The sequence below is a fragment of the Hemitrygon akajei genome, unplaced genomic scaffold (assembly GCF_048418815.1).
Source record: "Hemitrygon akajei unplaced genomic scaffold, sHemAka1.3 Scf000052, whole genome shotgun sequence".
NCBI lineage: Eukaryota > Metazoa > Chordata > Chondrichthyes > Myliobatiformes > Dasyatidae > Hemitrygon > Hemitrygon akajei.
Window position 1 is genome coordinate 6,966,488 of NW_027331938.1, and position 26,238 is coordinate 6,992,725.

General features: G+C 44.7%; 2 long non-coding RNA genes across 2 annotated transcripts in view; one reads left to right on the plus strand and one right to left on the minus strand.

The window, feature by feature from the left end:
- LOC140721223 (uncharacterized) overlaps positions 1-26,238 on the plus strand; it is a 216,817-nt gene that overhangs the window by 181,032 nt on the left and 9,547 nt on the right. The window lies entirely within an intron of this gene.
- On the minus strand, positions 10,540-14,909 carry LOC140721179 (uncharacterized). The gene is made up of 3 exons (XR_012097331.1): positions 14,805-14,909; positions 13,885-13,949; positions 10,540-10,859 (listed from the first exon to the last, which is right to left on the minus strand). It is a non-coding gene; the product is annotated as an uncharacterized lncRNA (long non-coding RNA).

The window sequence follows — 26,238 nt, forward strand, 5'->3', positions numbered from 1 at the left end:
TTCCCGCTGATACACTGAACACAATCTACTTTGCAGAAATAGTGATTAAGCGGCATTTGTTTCGTTCATGCTGATATTCGGGTGTATTTTTCGGCAATGTGGAGAACACGGGTATTTTGGCTTGAAACTCCAGCATCTCTGAAGACAAGGATCATGGTGGTTTTATAACAAATCGGTGAAACCGGGGAGGCTGGAGAGGGCGATGTGAATTCACTTTTTGAATTAATTTTAATTTAATTATATATATATATATATCTTCTGTCTGTAATTATTTATCCTCATTTATTTATTTTCTATGTTATAATGCATTGCATTGCACTGTTGCCGCTAAGATAATAAATTTCACCACATATGCTGGAGGGTTGCTTCTTTTCTGTAATTCTCAAAACAAAACACGTGAGTTCCACCTGCAATCTACTTCGGAGCTACCTAGGACCGCCTGCACACACCAAACACTCCCTCCCCCTGTTACTAAGCTTAGTTACCCTCACTCCTGTGAGTCCATCTTACATCTCTTTCTCACACACGCTCGCACACACGCACACTCACTTTCTCTCTCTCTCTCTCTCTCTCTCTCTCTCTCTCTCTCTCTCTCTCTCTCTCTCTCTCTCTCTCTCTCTCTCTCTCTCACACACACACACACACACACACGCACACTCACTTACTCTCTCTCACACACACACACACAAACACACACACACACACTCACACACGCACACACGCACACTCACTTACTCTCTCTCTCTCACACACACACACAGACACACACACACACAGACACACACACAGACACACACACACAGACACTCACACACACACACAGACATACACACACACACACAGACACACACACACACACACACACACACACACACACACACGGACACCCACAGTGCCTTCTCGCTCAAAGTGCGCATCTGCTCTCCTTTTCATCCTCCAGGGGTCCCATGCTTTACCTGGTTTTACTGTCAGGTTGCTTATGTACCAGCCCTTGTTACCTCTGTCCATCACCTCCCAACCTCGGCCGCGATCTCCACGCTTACACTTCTGACGTCACTCCCATTTTCCAATCAGCCGCGCTTAACTGGACACCTCTGTCACGGGTCAGGTCCCATCGCACCCCCCACGCTCTACTCTTTATATAAATATCTCCCTCTTCATCATTCAGAAGATGACAGTGGAGGATTCTTTGATACATTTTCTTACATCATATCCACTCTCTGACCGTCGCAACCGCCCATCAAATCCTCTCACCTCGATCCGCTTCTCAGCCACCAGAACTTGGTAAAGTGGCTCACTGCCCTCCGGGTGTTCAGTATCGCTGCAGGTTCTCGACACGACCCGTTGACAGTCCATCTCCCTCCGCGGGTATTGCGTCACCGCTGCCTTCCCTCACAAAGGCAAACCTGTTGCTCCAGACGTTCAGGATTTTCACACTCTCTCTCCTGAACTTTCCATTAATAGATCTTGTTCGTGACCCGCTGTACTCTTAGTTACTCTTCCCTCAGCAACACGCCGCTGCAGATTCCAAAATCCAGATATGAAACTACCCTCGCCTGACTTCTCCATTTCTCCTCTTCCGCTCTCCCTCACGGCGCTCTGAAGTAACTTCGGTAAAAAAATAAGGAATTGGAGAGGAGGACAACAAAAGGATCCACACACTCCATTGTCAGACCCTGTGAAACCTCCTGTTGCAGAGGCTCAGATCCAAGAGTCGTGCTTATAAACATATGTCAATTTCCTTTAGACTCTGCTTTCCCTGTGCACCTGTTCCCCCACAAAGTTCCGCCTTCCCCACAAGTACAAAACAATATGCGTCAACCCCCTCAGCTATTTACCTTCTTCCTCATTTTACTTCTGTGCGCCCTTTTGCAAAGAACCGAATTTTAACCCTTGACAATATTTTCTAAACATTCACAATTGAAAAGCTGGCTTTTGTTGAAGGCAGCACAGATTATATAGATTGTGATTCTTTAGAACTTTAGCTGTGGGGAGATATTTTTTTCAGTGTGGTCTCTCTCAAACTGAAACATGGAAACTCTCAGAGTAAACAAGTTCTGGTTCACATCCAAGAGTCGTACTTATAAATAAATGCTTTCTCTCCGCACCTGCTCTCCCACAAGTACAAAACAATATTCGTCAACTTCCTCTGCCAATTGTTTTCTTCCTCAATTTACGTCTGTGAGCTCGTTTGCAAAGCACAGCATTTTAACCCTTCACCATCTTTTCTAAATATTGTTATTTGCAAAGTTGCCTTTTGTTGAAGGCAAGCGCAGATTACACAGATTGGGCATCTCGGAACTGTGGCTGTAGCGGAATTGTTTTTGTTTCAGTGTGGTGTCTCTCAAATTGGAGCAGAGAAACTCCACGTAAACGAGTTCTGGTTCACGTCTCCAATTCACTTCTGCAAGCTGTAATTCTCAAAACAAAACACATGAGCTCCACCTGCAATCTACTTCGGAGCTACCTAGAACCGCCCGCACACAGCAAACACTCCTCTCCCTGTTACTAAGCTTAATGACCCTCCCGCCTGTGACTCCATCTTGCATTACACACACACACTAAACCAAAGGTTCCACACACTCCATTGTGATACATTGTAAAACCTCCTGTTGCAGATGGTCAGATCCAAGAGTCGAGCTTATCAACATATGTCAGTATCATTTAGACTCTGCTTGCTCTCCGCACCAATTTCCCCACAAAGTTCCGCCTTCCCCACAAGTACAAAACAATATGCGCCAACCTCCTCAGCTATTTGCCTTCTTCCTCAATTTACTGTTGTATTCTCTTTTAACCCTTGACAGTCTTTTCTAAGCATTCACAATGGCAAACCTGGCTTTTGTTGAAGGCAGCACAGTTTATATAGATTGGGAATCTTTTCTAAGCATTCACAATTGCAAACCTGGCTTTTGTTGAAGGCAGCACAGTTTATATAGATTGGGAATCTTTTCTAAGCATTCACAATTGCAAACCTGGCTTTTGTTGAAGGCAGCACAGTTTATATAGATTGGGAATCTTTTCTAAGCATTCACAATTGCAAACCTGGCTTTTGTTGAAGGCAGCACAGTTTATATAGATTGGGAATCTTTTCTAAGCATTCACAATTGCAAACCTGGCTTTTGTTGAAGGCAGCACAGTTTATATAGATTGGGAATCTTTTCTAAGCATTCACAATTGCAAACCTGGCTTTTGTTGAAGGCAGCACAGTTTATATAGATTGGGAATCTTTTCTAAGCATTCACAATTGCAAACCTGGCTTTTGTTGAAGGCAGCACAGTTTATATAGATTGGGAATCTTTTCTAAGCATTCACAATTGCAAACCTGGCTTTTGTTGAAGGCAGCACAGTTTATATAGATTGGGAATCTTTTCTAAGCATTCACAATTGCAAACCTGGCTTTTGTTGAAGGCAGCACAGTTTATATAGATTGGGAATCTTTTCTAAGCATTCACAATTGCAAACCTGGCTTTTGTTGAAGGCAGCACAGTTTATATAGATTGGGAATCTTTTCTAAGCATTCACAATTGCAAACCTGGCTTTTGTTGAAGGCAGCACAGTTTATATAGATTGGGAATCTTTTCTAAGCATTCACAATTGCAAACCTGGCTTTTGTTGAAGGCAGCACAGTTTATATAGATTGGGAATCTTTTCTAAGCATTCACAATTGCAAACCTGGCTTTTGTTGAAGGCAGCACAGTTTATATAGATTGGGAATCTTTTCTAAGCATTCACAATTGCAAACCTGGCTTTTGTTGAAGGCAGCACAGTTTATATAGATTGGGAATCTTTTCTAAGCATTCACAATTGCAAACCTGGCTTTTGTTGAAGGCAGCACAGTTTATATAGATTGGGAATCTTTTCTAAGCATTCACAATTGCAAACCTGGCTTTTGTTGAAGGCAGCACAGTTTATATAGATTGGGAATCTTTTCTAAGCATTCACAATTGCAAACCTGGCTTTTGTTGAAGGCAGCACAGTTTATATAGATTGGGAATCTTTTCTAAGCATTCACAATGGCAAACCTGGCTTTTGTTGAAGGCAGCACAGTTTATATAGATTGGGAATCTTTTCTAAGCATTCACAATTGCAAACCTGGCTTTTGTTGAAGGCAGCACAGTTTATATAGATTGGGAATCTTTTCTAAGCATTCACAATTGCAAACCTGGCTTTTGTTGAAGGCAGCACAGTTTATATAGATTGGGAATCTTTTCTAAGCATTCACAATTGCAAACCTGGCTTTTGTTGAAGGCAGCACAGTTTATATAGATTGGGAATCTTTTCTAAGCATTCACAATTGCAAACCTGGCTTTTGTTGAAGGCAGCACAGTTTATATAGATTGGGAATCTTTTCTAAGCATTCACAATTGCAAACCTGGCTTTTGTTGAAGGCAGCACAGTTTATATAGATTGGGAATCTTTTCTAAGCATTCACAATTGCAAACCTGGCTTTTGTTGAAGGCAGCACAGTTTATATAGATTGGGAATCTTTTCTAAGCATTCACAATTGCAAACCTGGCTTTTGTTGAAGGCAGCACAGTTTATATAGATTGGGAATCTTTTCTAAGCATTCACAATGGCAAACCTGGCTTTTGTTGAAGGCAGCACAGTTTATATAGATTGGGAATCTTTTCTAAGCATTCACAATGGCAAACCTGGCTTTTGTTGAAGGCAGCACAGTTTATATAGATTGGGAATCTTTTCTAAGCATTCACAATTGCAAACCTGGCTTTTGTTGAAGGCAGCACAGTTTATATAGATTGGGAATCTTTTCTAAGCATTCACAATTGCAAACCTGGCTTTTGTTGAAGGCAGCACAGTTTATATAGATTGGGAATCTTTTCTAAGCATTCACAATTGCAAACCTGGCTTTTGTTGAAGGCAGCACAGTTTATATAGATTGGGAATCTTTTCTAAGCATTCACAATTGCAAACCTGGCTTTTGTTGAAGGCAGCACAGTTTATATAGATTGGGAATCTTTTCTAAGCATTCACAATTGCAAACCTGGCTTTTGTTGAAGGCAGCACAGTTTATATAGATTGGGAATCTTTTCTAAGCATTCACAATTGCAAACCTGGCTTTTGTTGAAGGCAGCACAGTTTATATAGATTGGGAATCTTTTCTAAGCATTCACAATTGCAAACCTGGCTTTTGTTGAAGGCAGCACAGTTTATATAGATTGGGAATCTTTTCTAAGCATTCACAATTGCAAACCTGGCTTTTGTTGAAGGCAGCACAGTTTATATAGATTGGGAATCTTTTCTAAGCATTCACAATTGCAAACCTGGCTTTTGTTGAAGGCAGCACAGTTTATATAGATTGGGAATCTTTTCTAAGCATTCACAATTGCAAACCTGGCTTTTGTTGAAGGCAGCACAGTTTATATAGATTGGGAATCTTTTCTAAGCATTCACAATTGCAAACCTGGCTTTTGTTGAAGGCAGCACAGTTTATATAGATTGGGAATCTTTTCTAAGCATTCACAATTGCAAACCTGGCTTTTGTTGAAGGCAGCACAGTTTATATAGATTGGGAATCTTTTCTAAGCATTCACAATTGCAAACCTGGCTTTTGTTGAAGGCAGCACAGTTTATATAGATTGGGAATCTTTTCTAAGCATTCACAATTGCAAACCTGGCTTTTGTTGAAGGCAGCACAGTTTATATAGATTGGGAATCTTTAGAACTTTAGCTGTAGGGAGATTTTTTCTCAGTGTGGTCTCTCTCAAACTAGAACATGGAAACTCACTGAGTAAACAAGTTCTGGTTCACATCCAAGAGTCGTGCTTATAAATATATGTTAATTTCCTTCAGAGGCTGTTTTCTCTCCGCACCTGTTCTCCCACAAGTACAAAACAATATTCGCCAACTTCCTCTGCCATTTGCTTTCTTCCTCAGTTTACCTCTGTGAGCTCGTTTAACCCTTGACAATGTCTTCGAAATATTGTTATTTGCAAAGCTGCCTTTTATTGAATGCAAGCACTGATTACACAGATTGGGAATCTCAGAAAGTAGCTGTAGCTAGATTTTTTTTTTGTTTCAGTGTGGTGTCTCTTAGACGGGAGCATAGAAACTCCACGTAAACGAGTTCTGGTTCACGTCTCCAATTCACTTCTGCAAGCTGGCAAAGATATGGCAGTTACGGTGTCAGTTATCACAGAGTGCAGTCGTGTCCGTCCGTTTCTGATGCCCACCAACTGTAAGTCTGAGGCTGCAGTCTGATCGACCGAGATCTCCTGAAGCAGGGGAACAGGCTCTATCTGCCGACTGGCCGAACTGTGTGCACTTTAGAAATGTAAGTGCGTTCACCTCAGCCGTCCGCCCGATATCCTTTATGGTTTAAAGTAAGTCATTAATGAAATTGCAACTCGTATAAACGTGTTTCTGGGAACAATTAACTGATGAGTATTTGTCAGTTGCAGTTCGCATTTGCCAGTAATGACGTCACCACAGTGAACCACGTGGGAACTTGCGGGAACTTGGTTGGACAAGAGCACAGATGTACAGCTCCTGATTGCACTGCAGACAGGGTTCACGGCCCTCAGCACAGGGAGTCAGTCACAAAGAAGGAATAAGTTATTTACACCGTCTGTTACCAATCTATTTAGAACCATAGAACACTACAGCACAGTAGAGGCCTTCAGCTTTCCATGTTGTGCCGACCCAAATAATCCTCAAAAAATGTACTAAACCCAAACCACTCCATAACCCTCCATTTTTCTTTCATCCATGTGCCTGTCCATGAGACTCTTAAAAACCCCTGATGTTTTAGCCTCCACCAGCAGACCTGGCAAGCCATTCCAGGCACTCACAACCCTCTGTGTAAAAAACTTGCCCCTGATGTCTCCCCTAATATTGTAGACCCCGATCAAGTCCCCTCTCGTCCTTCTACACTCCAAAGAGAAAAGTCCCAGATCTGCTAACCGTGGTTCATATGACTTGTTCTCCAATCAATCCTGGTAAATCTCCTCTGCAGCCTCTCCATAGCTTCCACATCCTTCCTATAATGAGGTGACCAGAACTGAACCCAATACTCTAAGTGCGGTTTCACCAGAGATTTGTAGAGTTGCAACATGACCTCTCTACTCTTGAACTCAATCCCCCTGTTTATGAAGCCTAGCATCCCATAGGCCTTCTTATCTACCCTATCAACCTGTGCAGCGACCTTGAGGCTTGTAAGGATTTGTACACCAAAGTCCCTTTGTTCATCCACACTCTTAAGTAACTGACCATTAATCCTGTACTCAGTCTTCTGGTTTATCTTTCCAAAATGCATCACCTCACACTTGTCCGGATTGAACTCCATCTGCCATTTTACTGCCCAACTCTGCAGCCTGTCCATAGATGAATCTTGCTTTTTTATATTCCTAGACCACTTGAAATGGACGCTGTCATTGCATTTGCCTTCCTCAAGCTGCAAGTGAACCTTGAGGGAATCCTGCAGGAGGACTCCCAAATCTATTTGCAGCTCAAGATTTTTTGATGCCACCCCCTCCGCCCGTCCGAACGCCGGCCGCAGTCCCAGCCATGGCCGGGAGGGGACGCCGCTGCGCTGGGTCTTTCGCGGGACGGGCCGGCGGGAGAAGAGGTCCCGTTTACGGATCGACTCCCTCCTGCCCCCTCCCACCAAATCCGTCCCGCACCCCCACATCCGAGAGGGAGGGGCCGACCTCCGGGAGAAAAAAAACATCGGGCACAGGGAGAGGGAGGAACAAATAGAGAGGCAGACAGAGTGAGAACAAGAACAAACAAGTTTATTGGAGAGTTAGTGTCGACACTGAAAGATAACAGGTAGGTCGGGAAGCACAGACGGATCTGTCCCCGCTCTCCGCCGCCTCATAGTGAACCTCCGGAATCTGAAGTGGATCTGGTGAGTGTTTGTGTTAATAGAACCATAGAACCACAGGACACTACAGCACAGTACAGGCCCTTCAGCCCTCCATGTTGTGTTGACCCATATAATCCTCAAAAAAGTATTAAACCCATACGACCCCATAACCCTATATTTTTTTTATCCATGTGCCTGTCCAAGAGGCTCTTAAATACCCCTAATGTTTTAGCCTCCACCACCATCCCTGGCAAGTCATTCCAGGCACTCACAACCCTCTGTGTAAAAAACTTACTCCTGATGTCGCCCCTAAACTTCCCTCCCTTAATTTTGGACATATGCCCTCTGGTGTTTGCTGTTGTTGCCCTGGCAAACAGGTACTGACTATCCACCCTATCTATGCCCTCTGGAGTGTTCTTTTCATTTCTGACGAATAGATAGTGGGTTTGAAATTCAGACGATATTTTGGACGGATAGTTTGAATGAACTTTGGACGCTAAGGGGTAAAGTAGGAAAATGACATCACAGCTTCTGGCCAATCAGCCGCGTGGTTTTTGAGTGATGGGTTAGTCAGGGAGCAGGGGAAATGGTCATTTGAAGTTCCTATTTAATGTCAGCTGACAATGGCCAGTTAACCCGCGACCAGCTGCGCTATGGTCCCCACCTGAGTTGAATAGGATTTAAAATGTTTTCTGATACAAATTATACAATCCAGGACAAAGCCAATTGGTCAGATAGCATCTACGGAAACGCAAAGGAATGGTGTTTCTAACTCGAAGCCATTTTACCTGAGTGCCCATGACACATCCATGCACCATCCGCTCATACTGCATGAGAATAACAGCGTTGAAGAAACACGTCTTCAGCAACAAATGATGCACCTTCTGCAATCCCACCAGACACCCGCGTGTTTAGTCAATCACCGACCGAGTGTTGCATTTTGTAAATATTACAGACACCTCAAACACGGCATCCTAGTATTAATGTTCTACTCACGGTCATGGTCTGGGACAGAATTTTGTAATTCTCATTGTATTTGTCACCACAAAGCATTACCATTCTTTCCGAGACTCCTTGATTGCGTTACTATGTTGTTTATTCACCAAACCCGACCGCTCACTCTGGATTTCCCATTGCCTGGAAAATCCCTTCTACAAGCCCATGCTCGTAACCCCCACACCCGCACCTCCCGCGCTGTCAAAATGCATTTGTGCCTCTTTGACCGCGGTGCGCGGCCGAAGGTGAGAAAGTGGTCGCAGGCAGCTGCTGGCTGTAGAAAAGGGCATCAGGGCGGCCATTCCCGTCAAGGTGGGGAAATGGGGGCAGTTCTTCCTCCATTATTATTCAGAGAACCTGTGGTATGTCGAATACCGAGTGAAACGCGAAGTCTTCGGGGTAACCGCAGGTCTGTGTCTTTGCTGTCGCTTTGCTCACGCTGGAGTGCTCGGCGGCGGCGCCGATGTTTTTGTTTTTACAGGTGGGGAGTGGGAGAGGGGCTTGTTGCTCGCTGGCGCTTACGCGCGGGAGAGGGGGATCTGGGGGGGACTTTGTGGTTCTAACATTCAACTCCCCTTCATTCTTTGGGGCACTCCTCTGTTTTCCTGGATGGTTGCGAAGAAAAAACATTTCAGGATGTATATTGCACACAATGTTCTGACATTAGATTGTACCCTTGAAACTTTTAACCTTGGAGAATGATCCCAAAACAAATAGGGCTGGATGTCACGGATAAAAGTCTGGTTGCTGGATAAGACGATACTCACATCATATCGCTCAGTATTCAGTGAGCTAATTCTTATAACTTGCTGATACGAAGAGCCGAGACGGGTCGGATGAAATCATTGGAATTATTGTCACGTGACCGTTTCAGCCGCTGCACCAGGTTCCCGGACAACATAAAATCGAGGCGAATCTGAAGGTTGAGAGTCACACACTGCTATGTTTCAGATCTTAGCGTAACATGTCTTTAGAAACGGAACCGCCTATAATGTGGGCAATTAAATGATTGAGATCGTAACGCAGAGCAAAGTTGAGAGGGCAAAGGTTGGTGGAAGGATGAGGGTGTCTAACATGGGATGTTGGAGTCTGGGTAGAGGTGACTGTCGAGAGAGATATGACGGAGACATGGATAACGGTTGTAGATAAAAAGTGAGAGACGTTTTGAACGGTGGCTCCTTCAACGAGGGTTGTCCTTCTCATGTGTGAATTCCCGGCCAACCGTCCTCTTCTATTCACCAGTGACGTCATCTGAGGAAATAAATGAACAATTCATGTTGGCTGTCTTAGCATCCGGAAAGAAATAAAGTTGGTGAGTCAAAATACGGGCGATAGTTCCTTATTCGGTGTCAGAGATTGTGTAAATGAGAATTTGCAGACAATACATCTGTTTCGCAAGACCACAGGCCCACGACAATTATTCCTCTGAATAGCAATGACTTGCTACCCGTCGCCGCCTGACTCCAGTCCCACAGTGTTACATGTCTCTCATCTGTTAATCACTGGGTAACTTGGAATCACTCACAGCCGGGGCTCTGCTCAACTCATCGGCTTGGCAATAATGGACATGTTCCCTTTGCAAGTCACATGTGGCATCGACAGCCTCATGTTCTGCTGACTTACCTCTTCAGATCACCGTAAACAGATCGATCGCCCAGAACCAGTCCCTGTTAAACGGAAGTAAATCACTGTGATTAGCAAAAGTTAATAACAAACGCAGTCTGTGAGAGAGGAGAATTGGAAGGACACCGAAAAGGACTTGGACACATGTAACAAATCGGCTCGGAAAGACCGTGGGACAGAGGGACCAGGCTGTGCTCCACAGTCCAGACTAACACATGATACTTCATGAGTTCATCCGCCATTTCTGCCGCCCCCATTGCCGCCTCTTCGACGTCATTCTCGCTGTCGAATGTCTCACTTCAGGGTCTGTTTCTTATTCTGTAAAGTGGAAACAATTACTTCAAAATGGGATTGACACAAATAATTCCCTCACCGTGTAAGTGGAGTTTCCATCTTGTGTATTGTTACTTGAGCCCTGTAAAGAGAAAAGGCGATTTATTTTTATCGTGACGTTTAACCAAGCGAGCACCAATTGTATTCTGACTCTGCACATTTAAACCCCGAGGGTATCGGTTTTCACATTCACTGCTGCTGGGAGTTCGCTGTTCGACGGACTGCGTGTTCCTGATTCACGCAGAATATTGACTGGAAGATTGCAAATGCCACTCCGCTATTTAAGAAGGGGGCAAGGAAGCAAAAAGGAAATTATAGACCTGTTAGCTTGACATCTGTGGTTGGGAAGTTGTTCGAGTCGATTGTCAAGGATGAGGTTACGGAGTACCTGGAGGCATATGACAAGATAGGCAGAACTCAGCATGGTTTCCTCAAAGGAAAATCCTGCCTGAGCAGATTTTTGAGGAAATTACAGGTAGGCTAGACAAGGGAGATGCAGTGGATGTTGTGTATTTGGATTATCAGAAGGCCTTTGACAAGGTGCCGCACATGAGGCTGCTGAACAAGATAAGAGCCCATGGAATTACGGGGAAGTTACATACGTGGATAGAACGTTGTTGATTGGCAGGAAGCAGAGAGTGGGAATAAAGGGATCCCATTCTGGTTGGCTGCCGGTTACCAGTGGTGTTCCACAAGGGTCCGTGTTGGGGCCGCTTCTTTTTTCGTTGTATATCAACGATTTGGATTATGGCTTTGTGGCTAAATTTGCTGATGATACAAAGATAGATGGAGGGGCCGGTAGTGCTAAGGAAACAGAGAATCTGCAGAGAGACTTGGATAGATTGGGGGAATGGATAGAGAAATGGCAAATGAAATACAATGTTGGAAAGTGTACGGTCATGCACTTTGGTAGAAGAAATAAACGGGCAGGCTATTACTTAAATGGGGAGAGAATTCAAAGTTCTGAGACGCAACGGGACTTGGGAGTCCTCGTGCAGGTTACCCTTAAGGTTAACCTCAAAGTTTAGTCGGTAGTGAAGAAGGTGAATGCAATGTAGGCATTCATTTCTATAGGAATAGAGTATAGGAGCAGGGATGTGATGTTCAGGCTCCATAAGGCACTGGTAAGACCTCACTTGGCGTACTGTGGGCAGGTTTGGGCTCCTTATTTAAGAAAGGATATGCCGACATTGGAGAGGGTTCAGAGAAGATTCACTAGAATGATTCCGGGAATGAGAGAGTTAACATATGAGGACCGTTTGACCGCTTTTGGACTGTACTCCTTGGAGTTTAGAAGAATGAGGGGGGACCTCATAGAAACATTTCGAAAGTTGAAAGGCATGGAGAGAGTGGATGTGGCAAAGTTGTTTCCCATGCTGGGGGAGTCTAGGACGAGAGGACATGACTGGAGGATTGCAGGGCGCCCATTCAGAACAGAGATGCGATTTTTTTTTCAGCGAGAGAGCGGTGAATCTGTGGAGTTTGTTGCCAGGGGCGGCAGTGGAGGGCGGGTCATTTGGTGTATTTAAGGCAGAAATTGATAGGTATCTGAACAGCGAGGGCTTGAAAGGTTATGGTGAGAAGGCGGGGGAGTGGGACTAAAGGGGAGATTGGATCAGCTCATGATGAAATAGCGGAGCAGACTCGATGGGTCGAATGGCTGACTTCTGCTCCTTTGTCTTTTGGTTTTATGGTCTGATATATTTTTTTCCCTGACAGCATTCATATGCATTCAGCAATTCGGGCAGCATGATACATGTTACCTGATGAGGAACTCTCTTTCAGAACCGTTCGCCTTGAGAGATAAATCTGAATGAGAACGTGTACGTGGCGGATTGGGGATGTTGTGGTGGAGGGAGTACATTCAGATTGGAGGGTTGTGACGAGTGGTGTCCCACAAAGATCGGTTCTGGTACCTTGGCATTTCGGGTGTTTTATTAACGACCTGGATGTGGGGGTAGAAGGGTGGGTTGGCAAGTTTGCAGATGACACAAAGGATGGTGGTGTTGTGAATAGTGTAGAGGATTTTCGAAGATTAAAGAGAGACGTTGATAGGATGCAGAAGTGGGCTGAGAAGTGGCAGATGGTGTTCAACCTGGAGGTGGTACACTTTGGAAGGACAAACTCCAAAACAGAGTGCAACGTAAATGGCAGGATATTTGGTAGTGTGGAGGAGCAGAGGGATCAGGGGATACATGTCCGCAAATCCCTGAAAGTTGCCTCACATGTAGATGGGGTAGTTAAGAAAGCTTATGGGGTGTCAGCTTTCATAAGTCGAGGGATAGAGTTTAAGAGGCCCGGTGTAATGATGCAGCTCTATAAAACTTTAGTTAGGCCACACTTGCAGTACTGTGTCCAGTTCTGGTCACCTCACTATAGGAAAGATTTGGATGCATTGAAAAGGGTACAGAGGAGATTTATCTACCTGTTTTAGAGAGTATGCATTATGATCAGAGATTAAGGGAGCTAGGAATATATTCATTGGAGAGAAGGAATATGAGAGGAGACATGATAGAGATGTACAAGATATTCAGAGGAATAGACAGAGTGGACAGCCAGCGCCTCTTCCCCAGGGCACCACTGCTCAGTACAAGAGGACATGGCTTTAAGATAAGGGGAGGGAAGTTCAAGGGGGATATTAGAGGAAGGTCTTTCACTCAGAGAGTGGTTGGTGCGTGGAATGCACTGCCTGAGTCAATGGTGGAGGCAGATACACTAGTGAAGTTTAAGAGACTACTAGAGAGGTATATGGAGGAATTTAAGGTGCGGTTTTATATGGGAGGCAGTAATCGGTTTGCTGAGGCGAGCGTGCCTTAGGAGAAAGGGGAGAAGGAGTGTCACCAGGGGGAGTTGATGGGCAGGTGAAGACAAGAGATAAGAGGCCAGAGTGGAAATAGAAGAAGAGGGAAGTGAACAAAAATACCTGTGGGATAAGCTCATCAGGTCTGGATCTATTTTGCGGAATATGACGTCTAGTTTCTCAATTAACTGAAAAGGAGATCCGGGATCGATCATCCAGGACCTTATAAATTGCCGAAAGACCCGATGGACGCCTCCGATCTTATATCCTCTTTGCGAAACAATGACTGAGATCATCTCCATCCTACCTGTTCATTCCTTGGGAAGTTTTCGTAGTTTTGCGATGCGTTCACGGTCTCTGTGTCCAAGGTACCTGTGGGAACAAAACGGATACGTCACAACGGCGCAGAGCATCGGGAGCCCTTGTTGAACACAGCAGACGTCAACCCGGCCCAGAACAAAACGGATATGTCACAACGGCGCAGAGCATCGGGAGCCCTTGTTGAACACAGCAGACGTCAACCCGGCCCAGAACAAAACGGATATGTCACAACGGCGCAGAGCATCGGGAGCCCTTGTTGAACACAGCAGACGTCAACCCGGCCCAGAACAAAACGGATATGTCACAACGGCGCAGAGCATCGGGAGCCCTTGTTGAACACAGCAGACGTCAACCCGGCCCAGAACAAAACGGATACGTCACAACGGCGCAGAGCATCGGGAGCCCTTGTTGAACACAGCAGACGTCAACCCGGCCCAGAACAAAACGGATACGTCACAACGGCGCAGAGCATCTGGAGCCCTTGTTGAACACAGCAGACGTCAACCCGGCCCAGAACAAAACGGATACGTCACAACGGCGCAGAGCATCGGGAGCCCTTGTTGAACACAGCAGACGTCAACCCGGCCCAGAACAAAACGCCATTAACAGCATGAGCTTCCTTCCCACCCATCGCCGGACCCAGGAAGTGAGGGCCGATATTGATCAATATGAAGCTAAATTAAGTTGGATAAACTGCCATTCCATCTCTCCGCTGATATTGTAATGTTGAGCAGAAAATTTCGACTTAAATAAGTGGAAAACTCAACGGCAGAATTCGCATAATTCGTGACCATTCGCTCGGATGAAAACCTCCAGCTTCCGTGCACTATGAGCTCCTAAAGTTAAATCAAATGTTTAAATTTCCACGGGAACAGCAATGGAACAGTTGAAACGGAGTTCACTCACTTGGTCTTCCAGAATTGATGCTCGTATCGAGTTTGGATTGCGGTGGATCTTTGACCCTGAACAGACAGAAACAAAGATCAATACATGAATCGGGCAAGATGTCAATTTCCTGCGCTGGTACACCGAATGAGAACGGCTCCTGTAATTCCATTTGATTCTCTCTAGTATTCCCTTTCACGGCACTGGTTATCAGATGCCCGATTCCAGTCACCGTCATGGGTAAAGTGGAGAAAATTGCCCGGGCCTTTTTGACATACTCAGCTTTCCACACAGATATTGCTGAACGCAAACCTCTTTCAGAGAGGCGTTCAAATGTCAGACAAACAACTCCGCCGTGAACGTGGAATGCTGGTTCGGTCCACAGATGCCCCTGAATCCGAGCAGAAGCCGTTTCCGCCGAAATTCTCAAACACTAATTAAAGGTAGAAATGAGATTCGGAGAGAAATGCGTTTACCCTCCCGTTTTCCTCGCGATCAACCATCCGCTGACTCCGCCGATCAGGCCCACGCCAAGTAAACCAAGTACAATGCCCACGATCGCGCCAGAGGTGAGGGTACAACTTTCATCTGGTTTTGGTGCTAACACAGAAAACAAACATCAGTTTTACATTGCGAAAACGCATCTTATTTTTTTTTTAGAAATGATGACTGATCCACGCTCTGAATCGTTCCGGACGCTTTCTCGACATTGAACATTGGTTTGGTCCAATGTTCTGACATCATGTCGATGCCATTCGTCTGTAATCCGTAAAGACAACATAGTGTTCAACTCACCACGCAAGGAGATTTGGGAATCACCTACTTCCGGAGAGGGGTGAACAGGAAAGGTAAAGTGAATGAACGCGAATTCAGCTACTGGAAATGGTCATTCAATTTGTCACTAAGATTTTTAAAAAAAACCAGCCCCGGCTCTTCTACCTTTTCTGACTGCATGACGCCCATGCAGAATGCCTGCCATCCGTTACCACCGTGTTCCTTCTGTAACCGATCAACCCACGCAGCCAAGCTTCTCTCGGCCCCGTGAATCCTGACTTTTCGAATGATCTCCTCGTTGGGAACCTTGTCCAACACCTCACTGAAATCCTGATACATCACTGCTCTGCAGTTGATCACCCCCAATGTTGCCCTGTCGGTTTCGAGCTGTGCTTGTGATTCTACCCACGGTGTTCTCAAACCAGGAATATAACTTACCCGTTCTCACGGAAGTTGTGAATTTAAATTAGTGGGTGCCTTGTGAATGGCGACGTCATTTTTATTCACTACTTTTTGTTCAATGCTCGTGGTGTCGCTCAGGGTCTTCTTTTAAATCGATTATTACTTTAACCTGATCAGCCATTTACAAGCAAGAGAGAATGTATGGAGTGAGGAGAGAGTGAGAGGGAAATAGTTTGGATCTTTGATCATCGGGTTTACATGGACGAATGAGAGACTCATTCACTCACCTTGTGCGGTAACATGGACAGTGAGGTTACTGCTCCGCTTGGTTACGTCGTTAGTAACCCGACATGTATAACTGCCAACGTCAACCGAGGTCACTGACACAAGGGTGAGTTCCTGCCCTGTCTGCAGGAGATTGTTCCCGTTGTACCATGCATACATACCCCAGGGGACTGACAGAGCAAAGCAAGTTAATGTCAGGTTTGACACAATATTGGACACAACTGGACGCTCCGGTACAATTCTGACCTTCTCTGGTCCATCTGTAAAACAAAAATAAATATATTGATGAGAGTAATGTCCTGGTGGATCCGGGATATTCTGACCTTCTCTGGTCCATCTGTAAAAAAAAAAAAAATATATTGATTAGAATAATATCCTGGTGGATCCGGGATACTCTGACCTTCTCTGTCCATCTCTACAAAGAGAACACACGTTGATAAATGTACTATCTGATACAAATGAACGCGGTTGACTAACTGTGGACTTACAGTAAACTTGCACGTTAGTCTCTCCAGCGCCACCGCTGATGGAGTTGCTGGCGATGCACTTGTACGTCCCTGCGTCGTTTCTGTTCACACTGATTATAGTCAGTTTCGCCTTGTCGAAAGATGTAAATATTCTGCCGTTTTCCCGCATGGGTTGGTCATCCTTGAACCATGTCCGTGTCTGAACAGTGCCCGACGCGTCACAACTCAGTGCGATGGTATCGAGGTTTTCCAGAGGAGTGGAATCATTGGTCACCACGGCAACCCCGGTCACTGCCACTGGATCTAAAATTAAATTTCAAATGGAGTTACACTTGTTTTCAGCGACATCATGTTCATAACAATTGGTTCGCCAACTCAAGATCCCTGCCTCTGTAAATGCAACCAAATTGCAAATTGTTTTACACTTGATTTTCTCTGCACGTTCAGGAAAATTTATGTGTCTCCAACTCAATATCGTCGCAATTCCTGTCTCTTATCCTCATGTGTTTCGATATCAGATCAGATCGCAGATGGAATGAAATTCCGGCAGAGTTTAAAGTTTTCCTGTTGTTTTTAGGGGGACTAAGCAACTTGGCTAGAGTTTAATTGTCCTCTGGAACAAATGAGAATAAGCGTGTCTCCCCGTATACTCTGTCTTTACACATCTTATAAGACTTACAAAATTAGTCCTATAATATTTAAGGCAACATTGTATCACGGCGGAAAGGTTATAGCCGGGTGTTTGATACATATTGTATCGAAAGGACAGGCAGAAACACAAGCGGGTCGACGTTGCTCTGTTGGTGAGAAAGTGAAGTTAAAGTATTAGAAAGGGGTGAAAGTGGGTCGGAATGTATTACACCGATGTGCAGAGAGCTGTGGAACAGCGAGGGTAAAAGGTCCCTGATGGGAATTGCACAGAGACCGCCAAACAGAGTAATGATGCGGCCTAAAACTACAACGTGTGATAGAAAATGCATGTCAACAGGGCAATGTTACAATAAGTAAGGAGGGATTTCAATCGGAAGATAGATTGGGAAAATCAGGTTGGTGCTGGATTCCAGCAGGGCGATCTTGTAGAGTCCCTGCGAGCTGGCGTTTCAGGGCAGCTGGTGGTTGAGCCCAGTAGAGGATCATCTATTCTGGATTTGGTGTTGAGCAAAGATCCAGAATTGAATAGAGACCTTAAGGGAAACAAACAACTTCGAGATGTTGTTTATAATAGGATCGAATTCACCCTGAAATTTGTGAAGAAGAAGTCACATGTACCAGTATAACAATGGGGTAAATTGAATTACAGACCCATGGGAGGGGAGTTGTCCAGAATCATTTGGAGAGGATTCAATCATTAAGGATGAGGTCTCAGGGTACTTGGGGGCACATGATAAAATAGGCTGCAGTCAGCATGCTTCCCTCAGGGGGAAATCTTGCCTGACAAATCTGCTGGAATTCTTTGAAGAAATAACAGGCAAGATAGACAAATGATAACTGGTTGATTCTGTGTTCTGGAACTTTCAGAAGGCCATGATATGGTGCCATACATGAGGCTGTGTTATAATGGACGGGAGTTGGCCAGAACTGTTTGGAAAGGAGTCGATCATTATGGGTTATGTCTCAGGGTACTTGGAGGCAGTCAGCATCCCACAGCGGGAAATCTAGCCTGAACAATCTGTTGGAATTCTTTGAATAATGGATGTGGAGAGGATGCTTCCTATAGTGGGGGAGTCTAGTGCCAGAGGACACAGATAGAGTGGATGTAGAGAGGATGTTTCCTGTAGTGGGGGAGTCTAGGACCAGAGGACACAGATAGAGTGGATGTGGAGAGGATGTTTCCTATAGTGGGGGAGTCTAGGACCAGAGGACAGAGACAGAGTGGATGTGGAGATGATGTTTCCCATAGTGGGAGAGTCTAGGACCAGTGGACACAGACAGAGTGAATGCGGAGAAGATGTTTCCTGTAGTGGGGGAGTCTAGGACCAGAGGACACAGATAGAGTGGCTGTGGAAAGGATGTTTCCTATAGTGGGGGAGTCTAGGACCAGAGGGCACAGATAGAGTGGATGTGGAGAGGATGTTTCTTACAGTGGGAGAGTCTAGGACCAGAGGACACAGATAGAGTGGCTGTGGAGAGGATGTTTCCTATAGTGGGGGAGTCTAGGACCAGAGGGCACAGATAGAGTGGATGTGGAGAGGATGTTTCTTACAGTGGGGCAGTCTAGGACCAGAGGACACAGATAGAGTGGATGTGGAGAGGATGTTTCCTATAGTGGGGGAGTCTAGGACCAGAGGACAGAGACAGAGTAGATGTGGAGAGGATGTTTCCTAGAGTGGGGGAGTCTAGGACCAGAGGACAGAGACAGAGTGGATGCGGAGAGGACGTTTCCCATAGTGGGAGAGTCTAGGACCAGTGGACACAGACAGAGTGAATGCGGAGAGGATGTTTCCTGTAGTGGGGGAGTCTAGGACCAGAGGACACAGATAGAGTGGCTGTGGAAAGGATGTTTCCTATAGTGGGGGAGTCTAGGACCAGAGGGCACAGATTGAGTGGATGTGAAGAGGATGTTTCCTATAGTGGATGATTATGTATCTATAGTTTCCTACAGAGAGGATGATTCCTGTGTTGGGAGAGTCAATGTTAAGGTGACAGAGCTACAAATAGAGAATCCTCAGTTCAGAACGGAGACCAAGTCTGTATGTATATTTAACGCCGAGGTTGATAGATTTTCTATTGGTCGGGGCATCAAGGAAAACGGGGAGAAGGCGATATTAGCATTCATTTCATGTGGACGAGATTGTAAAAGCAATGATGTGACCTTTCAACTGTTTAAGCACCAGTGAGGTCTCACCGGGAGTATTGTGAGCAGATTTGGGGCACTGTTCTTGGAAAGGATGTGTTGAAACTGAAGGGCTTCAAAGGAAGTTCACTCGCATGAGTCTATTGTTTTCATATGACGGACATTTGATGCTTTGGGTCTGTATTCATTGGAATTCAGAAGAATGAGGGGTGACCTGATAGACAGTTTCCTTCCTCTCAACTCTTCTGGATTCCAGTGCATACAGGCTCAGATTCATTAAAGTCTCATATTATGACAAGTCTTTCATTCCTGGAACCATTTTTGTGAACCCCCTTTGAACCCTCTCCAATTTCAGCACATCCATTCTCGTGTCAGGGGCCAAATCTGTTCACAATACTCCAAGTGAGGCCTCGCCAGTGTTTTATAAACTTTCAATATTATATGCTTTCTTTTATATTCTTGTCTTCTTGAAGTGAATGCTAACGTCGCATTTCCCTTCCTCACAACAGACTCAACCTCTAAATTAACCTTTAGACAATCCTACACAGAGGACTGCAGAATGCTGTCAATATTCTGGTCGCCTCACTACAAGAAGGATGTGGAAGCCATCGAAAGGGTGCAGAGGAGATTTACAAGGTTGTTGCCTGGGTTAGGGAGCAGGCCTTATGAGAATGGGTTGAGTGAACTCGGCCTTTTCTCCTTGGAGTGACGGAGCATGAGAGGTGAACTGATAGAACTGTACAAGATGATGAGATGCATTGATCGTGTGGATAGTCAGAGGCTTTTTCCCAAGAGGAAACAGGTTTAAGCTGCTGGGGAGTAGGTACAGAGGAGATGTCAGGGGTAAGTTTTTTTACTCAGAGAGTGGTGAGTGCGTGGAATGGGCTGCCGGCAACGTGGTGGAGGCGGGTACGATTGGGGCTTTAAAGAGACTTTTGGATAGGTACGTGGAGCTTAGAAAAATGGAGGTTATATGTAAGCCTGACAATTTCTAAGGCAGGGACATGTTCGGTACAACCTTGTTGGCCGAAGGGCCTGTATTGTGCTGTATGTTTTCTTTGTTTCTATGTTTCTCTACTGTCTGAGACATGTGGGCGGCACTGGGGAGGATAGCGTCGTTAAACTTTGAAGTAGATGATTTAGAATTAATCATTTCCAGCTGACTGGAGAAACGGTCCGTTTTCGAAAATAGAGTAAAATACAGCAAAAATGATTACTTGATGGCCTTGAAGACGGAACTGACATCCGGCACGGACAAGTGCGAGCAGCCCGCAAACAGAAACGGGGATACACAGCCACGCAAAACAGTGAGAACTGAACAGTCCGAGAGCAGGTCTGGCAGAGTTCACTGGAGTCCAGGTTCTGCGACCACCGTAAAGGTTTTATTGTATTCTTTCACCACAGGAATAAAATGAAAGTTATAGTCCGAGATCGCATGACTCTGTCTCACTTACCAGTGACACGTAGATTGACGGTCGCAGAGGTTTGTGTGCTACTAGCTGGCGACATACCCCCACCGGCGACATTTATGTCGCTGTGCTCAACGATAGTAGTAAACTGCTGGGACTCACCTGAGAAAGAGAAAATCATATGAGGGAAAAGCGACAGACGCGGATAGACTTGGGATCTGTACTTAACACAATCTGTACAGATACCAGGGATCTGTTGAGAACTCAGTAAGATCGATTATTACAATCTCATCTTCATTCCTTATAAACTATTCTTCATGCCTCCTACCACCCGCCACTCTGATGGTTATCCGCCACTGAGGGTTCGAAAGACTGACACTCACCCGCCGTTATGTGGAGACAAAGAACGAGAGCTGCGAAGGGCAGTCCCGACATCCCGAGAGAGCAGCGCCGATCTCCGTTACACTCGGAGACTGAGCCGCGCTTCCTGGTTTGCGGGTCAGATATCTGGATTCTGACGTCACAAGCGGCAGCGCTGATTGGATCAGAGAGTCTGTACTTTGCTCAAATCTACATCAAATCCTGTGTGCTGTTCTACAACTATCTGCTGCTGTGTGGAATCCGATAATGGTCTCAAAGAGAGTTTCTCTCACCCACCGACATGAAGAGAAAGAGAAAGAGTAAAGTGAACGTCATCCACGCGATCCCGAGAGAGCGGCGCCTGTCTTAGTTACATTCGGAGAGTGAGCCTCATTTCCTGGTCTCCATGAGAGATCCCGAGAGCCCGTTATCTGAAAAGCCGGAACTGACTGGAGCGCAGAGCGAAAAGGCGGAGAATGAACGAACCTAAAACGCTAGAGAAGCAGAAGGCTATTCGGCCCTCGATACTCTGGTGTCGTCCTCCACCAGATCACGTGGAGTTTTCCAGAAAACTACTTCCCTCCGGGATAGGTAGACTGGCTGAGTGTTGTCGCTGCAATAATCTTGCAAACAGAGACAGCAAGACCAAGGATGTGACTGTGAACGCCGCGAAGGAGAAGTCGGGAGATCACACACCAGTCCTCATTGAAGGGTCGGCGGTGGTGAGGGTGAGCAGGTTTAAGCTCCTTCTGACAGAATCTTCTCTTGGCCTCTCATAGTTATACATTCACAAAGAAAGGCACGTCAGCGGCTGTATTCCAGCTGGTGATAGAAACATAGAAACAGAGAAAGCCTACAGCACAATAAAGGCCCTTCGGCCCACAAAGCTTGAAGAGATTTGGTATGGGTATGTCACCAAAAACTGGGAAATGTTCGCAAATGCAAGGCGGAGAGTATTCTGACTGTTTCCATCACCGTCTGGTGTGCAGGCTGCAATGCACAGGATCGACACAGATTGCAGAGGCTTCCGCACAGCAATCACATTCATCACAGTGCAAGCCTCTTCATAATCGATGAAAATCTTCAAAAGGTGGTTCCTCAGGAATACCAGGTCCATAATTAAGGGTGATTACCGTCAGGTATATGCTCTTGTCTCATTACAACCATTCGGGATATACACCCTTCCTGTTAGTACAATCCGGAATATGCTCTCTTCCCAACATTACCATCCGGGATATGCTCGCGTCTCATTACTACCAGTAGGGACATGCTCTTGTCTCATTACTGACATTCGGGATATTTTCTTGTCACATTACTATCATCCAGGATATGTTCTCGTGTCCTTACCACCATCCGGAAGTAGGTACATGACCCTGAAGACCCACGCTCAGAGATTTACCTAAATCTTCTGCAATCAGATTTCTGAACAGTCCATGGACCCATGAAAGCGACCTCATGATTCCTTTTATACTGGTTAATTCATTTACTTTTTCATTAGATAATTTATTCGTTCATTCATTTGTTTATTTACCGAAATACTTTGTACATTTTATGCATATATTACTTATTAATGAACTGAGTGCGCGTTGCGCCACCTGGCGGTTATGACAGCAATAATGGGACTTCTCTGAATTGGCCATCAAGATGTAGAAGGACTCTCCATTGTTGGAACGGCCATTTATCATATCCTTCCATTAATAGATAAAGACAAAAGTATATATTTTTTGTCAGTCCATTCTAAATATTCATAGATGCGCATTACAAAAACACACACATCTAAGATGTCTCGCTTTTTTCAGGCCGAGTGAAAATCTCCGACTCAGAGCAATGGCTGATCCACGCAGCGGCAAAAATAGTAATTTAGTTGGAACGCTGGAGACCTGACCATGTTAGTTTCAATGCATATTAATCACGATTGAATATGATACATTACTGTGATTCATCATGATACTTCATTTTGGTATCTTATTTTCTATTATTAGCTAGCTTGCATTTATATTTCACCTTTTCTCTGCTTATTCCTTTTTTAATTGCCTTCTTTTGATTATTAAAAGCTCCCCGATTCACTAGCTTCAACTATTTTTTTCTATCTCGGATGACATCTTAAATCAGGATGCAGATAGTCCAACAAAAGCAGGAGCTGTACTGAAACTGATGTTGGGTAATTATAACCATATAACCGTATAACAATCACAGCACGGAAACAGGCCATTCCGGCCCTCCTAGTCCGTGCCGAACTCTTAATCTCACCTAGTCCCACCTACCCGCACTCAGCCCATAACCCTCCACTCCTTTCCTGTCCATATACCTATCCAATTTTACCTTAAATGACACAACTGAACTGGCCTCTACTACTTCTACAGGAAGCTCATTCCACACAGCTATCACTCTCTGAGTAACGAAATACCCCCTCGTGTTTCCCTTAAACTTTTGCCCCCTAACTCTCAAATCATGTCCTCTCGTTTGAATCTCCCCTACTCTCAATGGAAACAGCCTATTCATGTCAACTCTATCTATCCCTCTCAACATTTTAAATACCTCGATCAAATCCCCCCTCAACCTTCTACGCTCCAATGAATAGAGACCTAACTTGTTCAACCTTTCTCTGTAACTTAAGTGCTGAAACCCAGGTAACATCCTAGTAAATCGTCTCTGCACTCTCTCTAATTTATTGATATCTTTCCTATAATTCGTTGACCAGAACTGTACACAATATTCCAAATTTGGCCTTACCAATGCCTTGTACAATTTTAACATTACATCCCAACTTCTGTACTCAATGCTCTGATTTATAAAGGCCAGCGTTCCAAAAGCCTTCTTCACCACCCTATCCACATGAGACTCCACCTTCAGGGAACTATGCACTGTTATTCCTAGATCTCTCTGTTCCACTGCATTCCGCAATGCCCTACCATTTATCCTGTATGTTCTATTTGGATTATTCCTGCCAAAATGTAGAACCTCACACTTCTCAGCATTAAACTCCATCTGCCAACGTTCAGCCCATTCTTCTAACCGGCATAAATCTCCCTGCAAGCTTTGAAAACCCACCTCATTATCCACAACACCTCCTACCTTAGTATCATCAGCATACCTACTAATCCAATTTACCACCCCATCATCCAGATCATTTATGTATATTACAAACAACATTGGGCCCAAAACAGATCCCTGAGGCACCCCGCTAGTCACCGGCCTCCATCCCGATAAACAATTATCCACCACTACTCTCTGGCATCTCCCATCTAGCCACTGTTGAATCCATTTTATTACTCCAGCATTAATACCTAACGACTGAACCTTCTTAACTAACCTTCCATGTGGAACTTTGTCAAAGTCCTTGCTGAAGTCCATATAGACTACATCCACTGCCTTACCCTCGTCAACATTCCTCGTAACTACTTCAAAAAATTCAATAAGGTTTGTCAAACATGATTTTCCACGCACAAATCCATGCTGGCTACTCCTAATCAGATCCTGTCTATCCAGATAATTATAAATACTATCTCTAAGAATACTTTCCATTAATTTACCCACCACTGATGTCAAACTGACAGGTCTATAATTGCCAGGCTTACTTCTAGAACCCTTTTTAAACAATGGAACCACATGAGCAATACGCCAATCCTCCGGCACAATCCCCGTTTCTAATGACATCTGAAAGATCTCCGTCAGAGCTCCTGCTATTTCTACACAAACTTCCCTCAAGGTCCTGGGGAATATCCGGTCAGGACCCGGAGATTTATCCACTTTTAAATTTCTTAAAAGCGCCAGTACTTCCACCTCTTTAATTGTCATAGGTTCCATAACTTCCTTACTTGTTTCCCACACCTTACACCATTCAATATCCTTCTCCTTAGTGAATATCGAAGAGAAGAAATCGTTCAAAATCTCTCCCATCTCCCTCGGCTCCACACATAGCTGACCAACCTGATTCTCTAAGGGACCAATTTTATCCCTCACTATCCTCTTGCTTTTAATATAACAGTAGAAGCCTTTCGGATTTACTTCCACCTTATTTGCCAAACCAAACTCGTAACTCCTTTTAGCTTTTCTAATCTCTTTCTTATGTTTCCTTTTACATTCTTTATATTCCTCGAGCAATTCCTTTACTCCATGCTGCCTATATCTATTGTAGACATCCCTCTTTTTTCGAACCAAGTTTCTAATATCCCTTGAAAACCATGGCGCTTTCAAACCTTTAAACTTTCCTTTCAACCGAACAGGAACATAAAGATTCTGTACCCTCATAATTTCACCCTTAAATGACCTCCATTTCTCTATTACATCCTTCCCATAAAACAACTTGACCCAATCCACTCTCTCTAAATCCCTGCGCATCTCCTCAAAGTTAGCCTTTCTCCAATCAAAAATTTCAACTCTAGGTCCAGTCCTGTCCTTCTCCATAATTATATTGTAGCTAATGCTATTGTGATCACTGGACCCGAAGTGCTCCCCAACACATACATCTGTCAGCTGACCTATCGCATTCCCTAACAGGAGATCCAACACTGCCCCATCTCTAGTCGGTACTTCTATGTATTGTTGCAAAAAACTATCCTGCACACATTTCACAAACTCTAAACCATCCAGCCCTTTTACAGAATGAGCTTCCCAATCTATGTGTGGAAAATTAAAATCTCCCACAATCACCACCTTGTGTTTACTACAAATATCTCGGACAAGCAATGCAAAACCTCCTCCTCTGGCCCCTCCTACTCTATCACACCTGAAACAACTAAATCCAGGAATATTTAGTTGCCAATCACACCCTTCCTGCAACCATGTTTCACTAATAGCTACAACATCATAATTCCAGGTATCAATCCACGCTTTAAGCTCATCCACCATTCTTACATTATTGTGTTCTCTCTCTTATTATGATGTTTTTTCTGCTTCATCAGATCAGGAGTAACAGTTATTTTGTTCCTCTTTACACTTGTCAACTGGAAATGACATTAAAC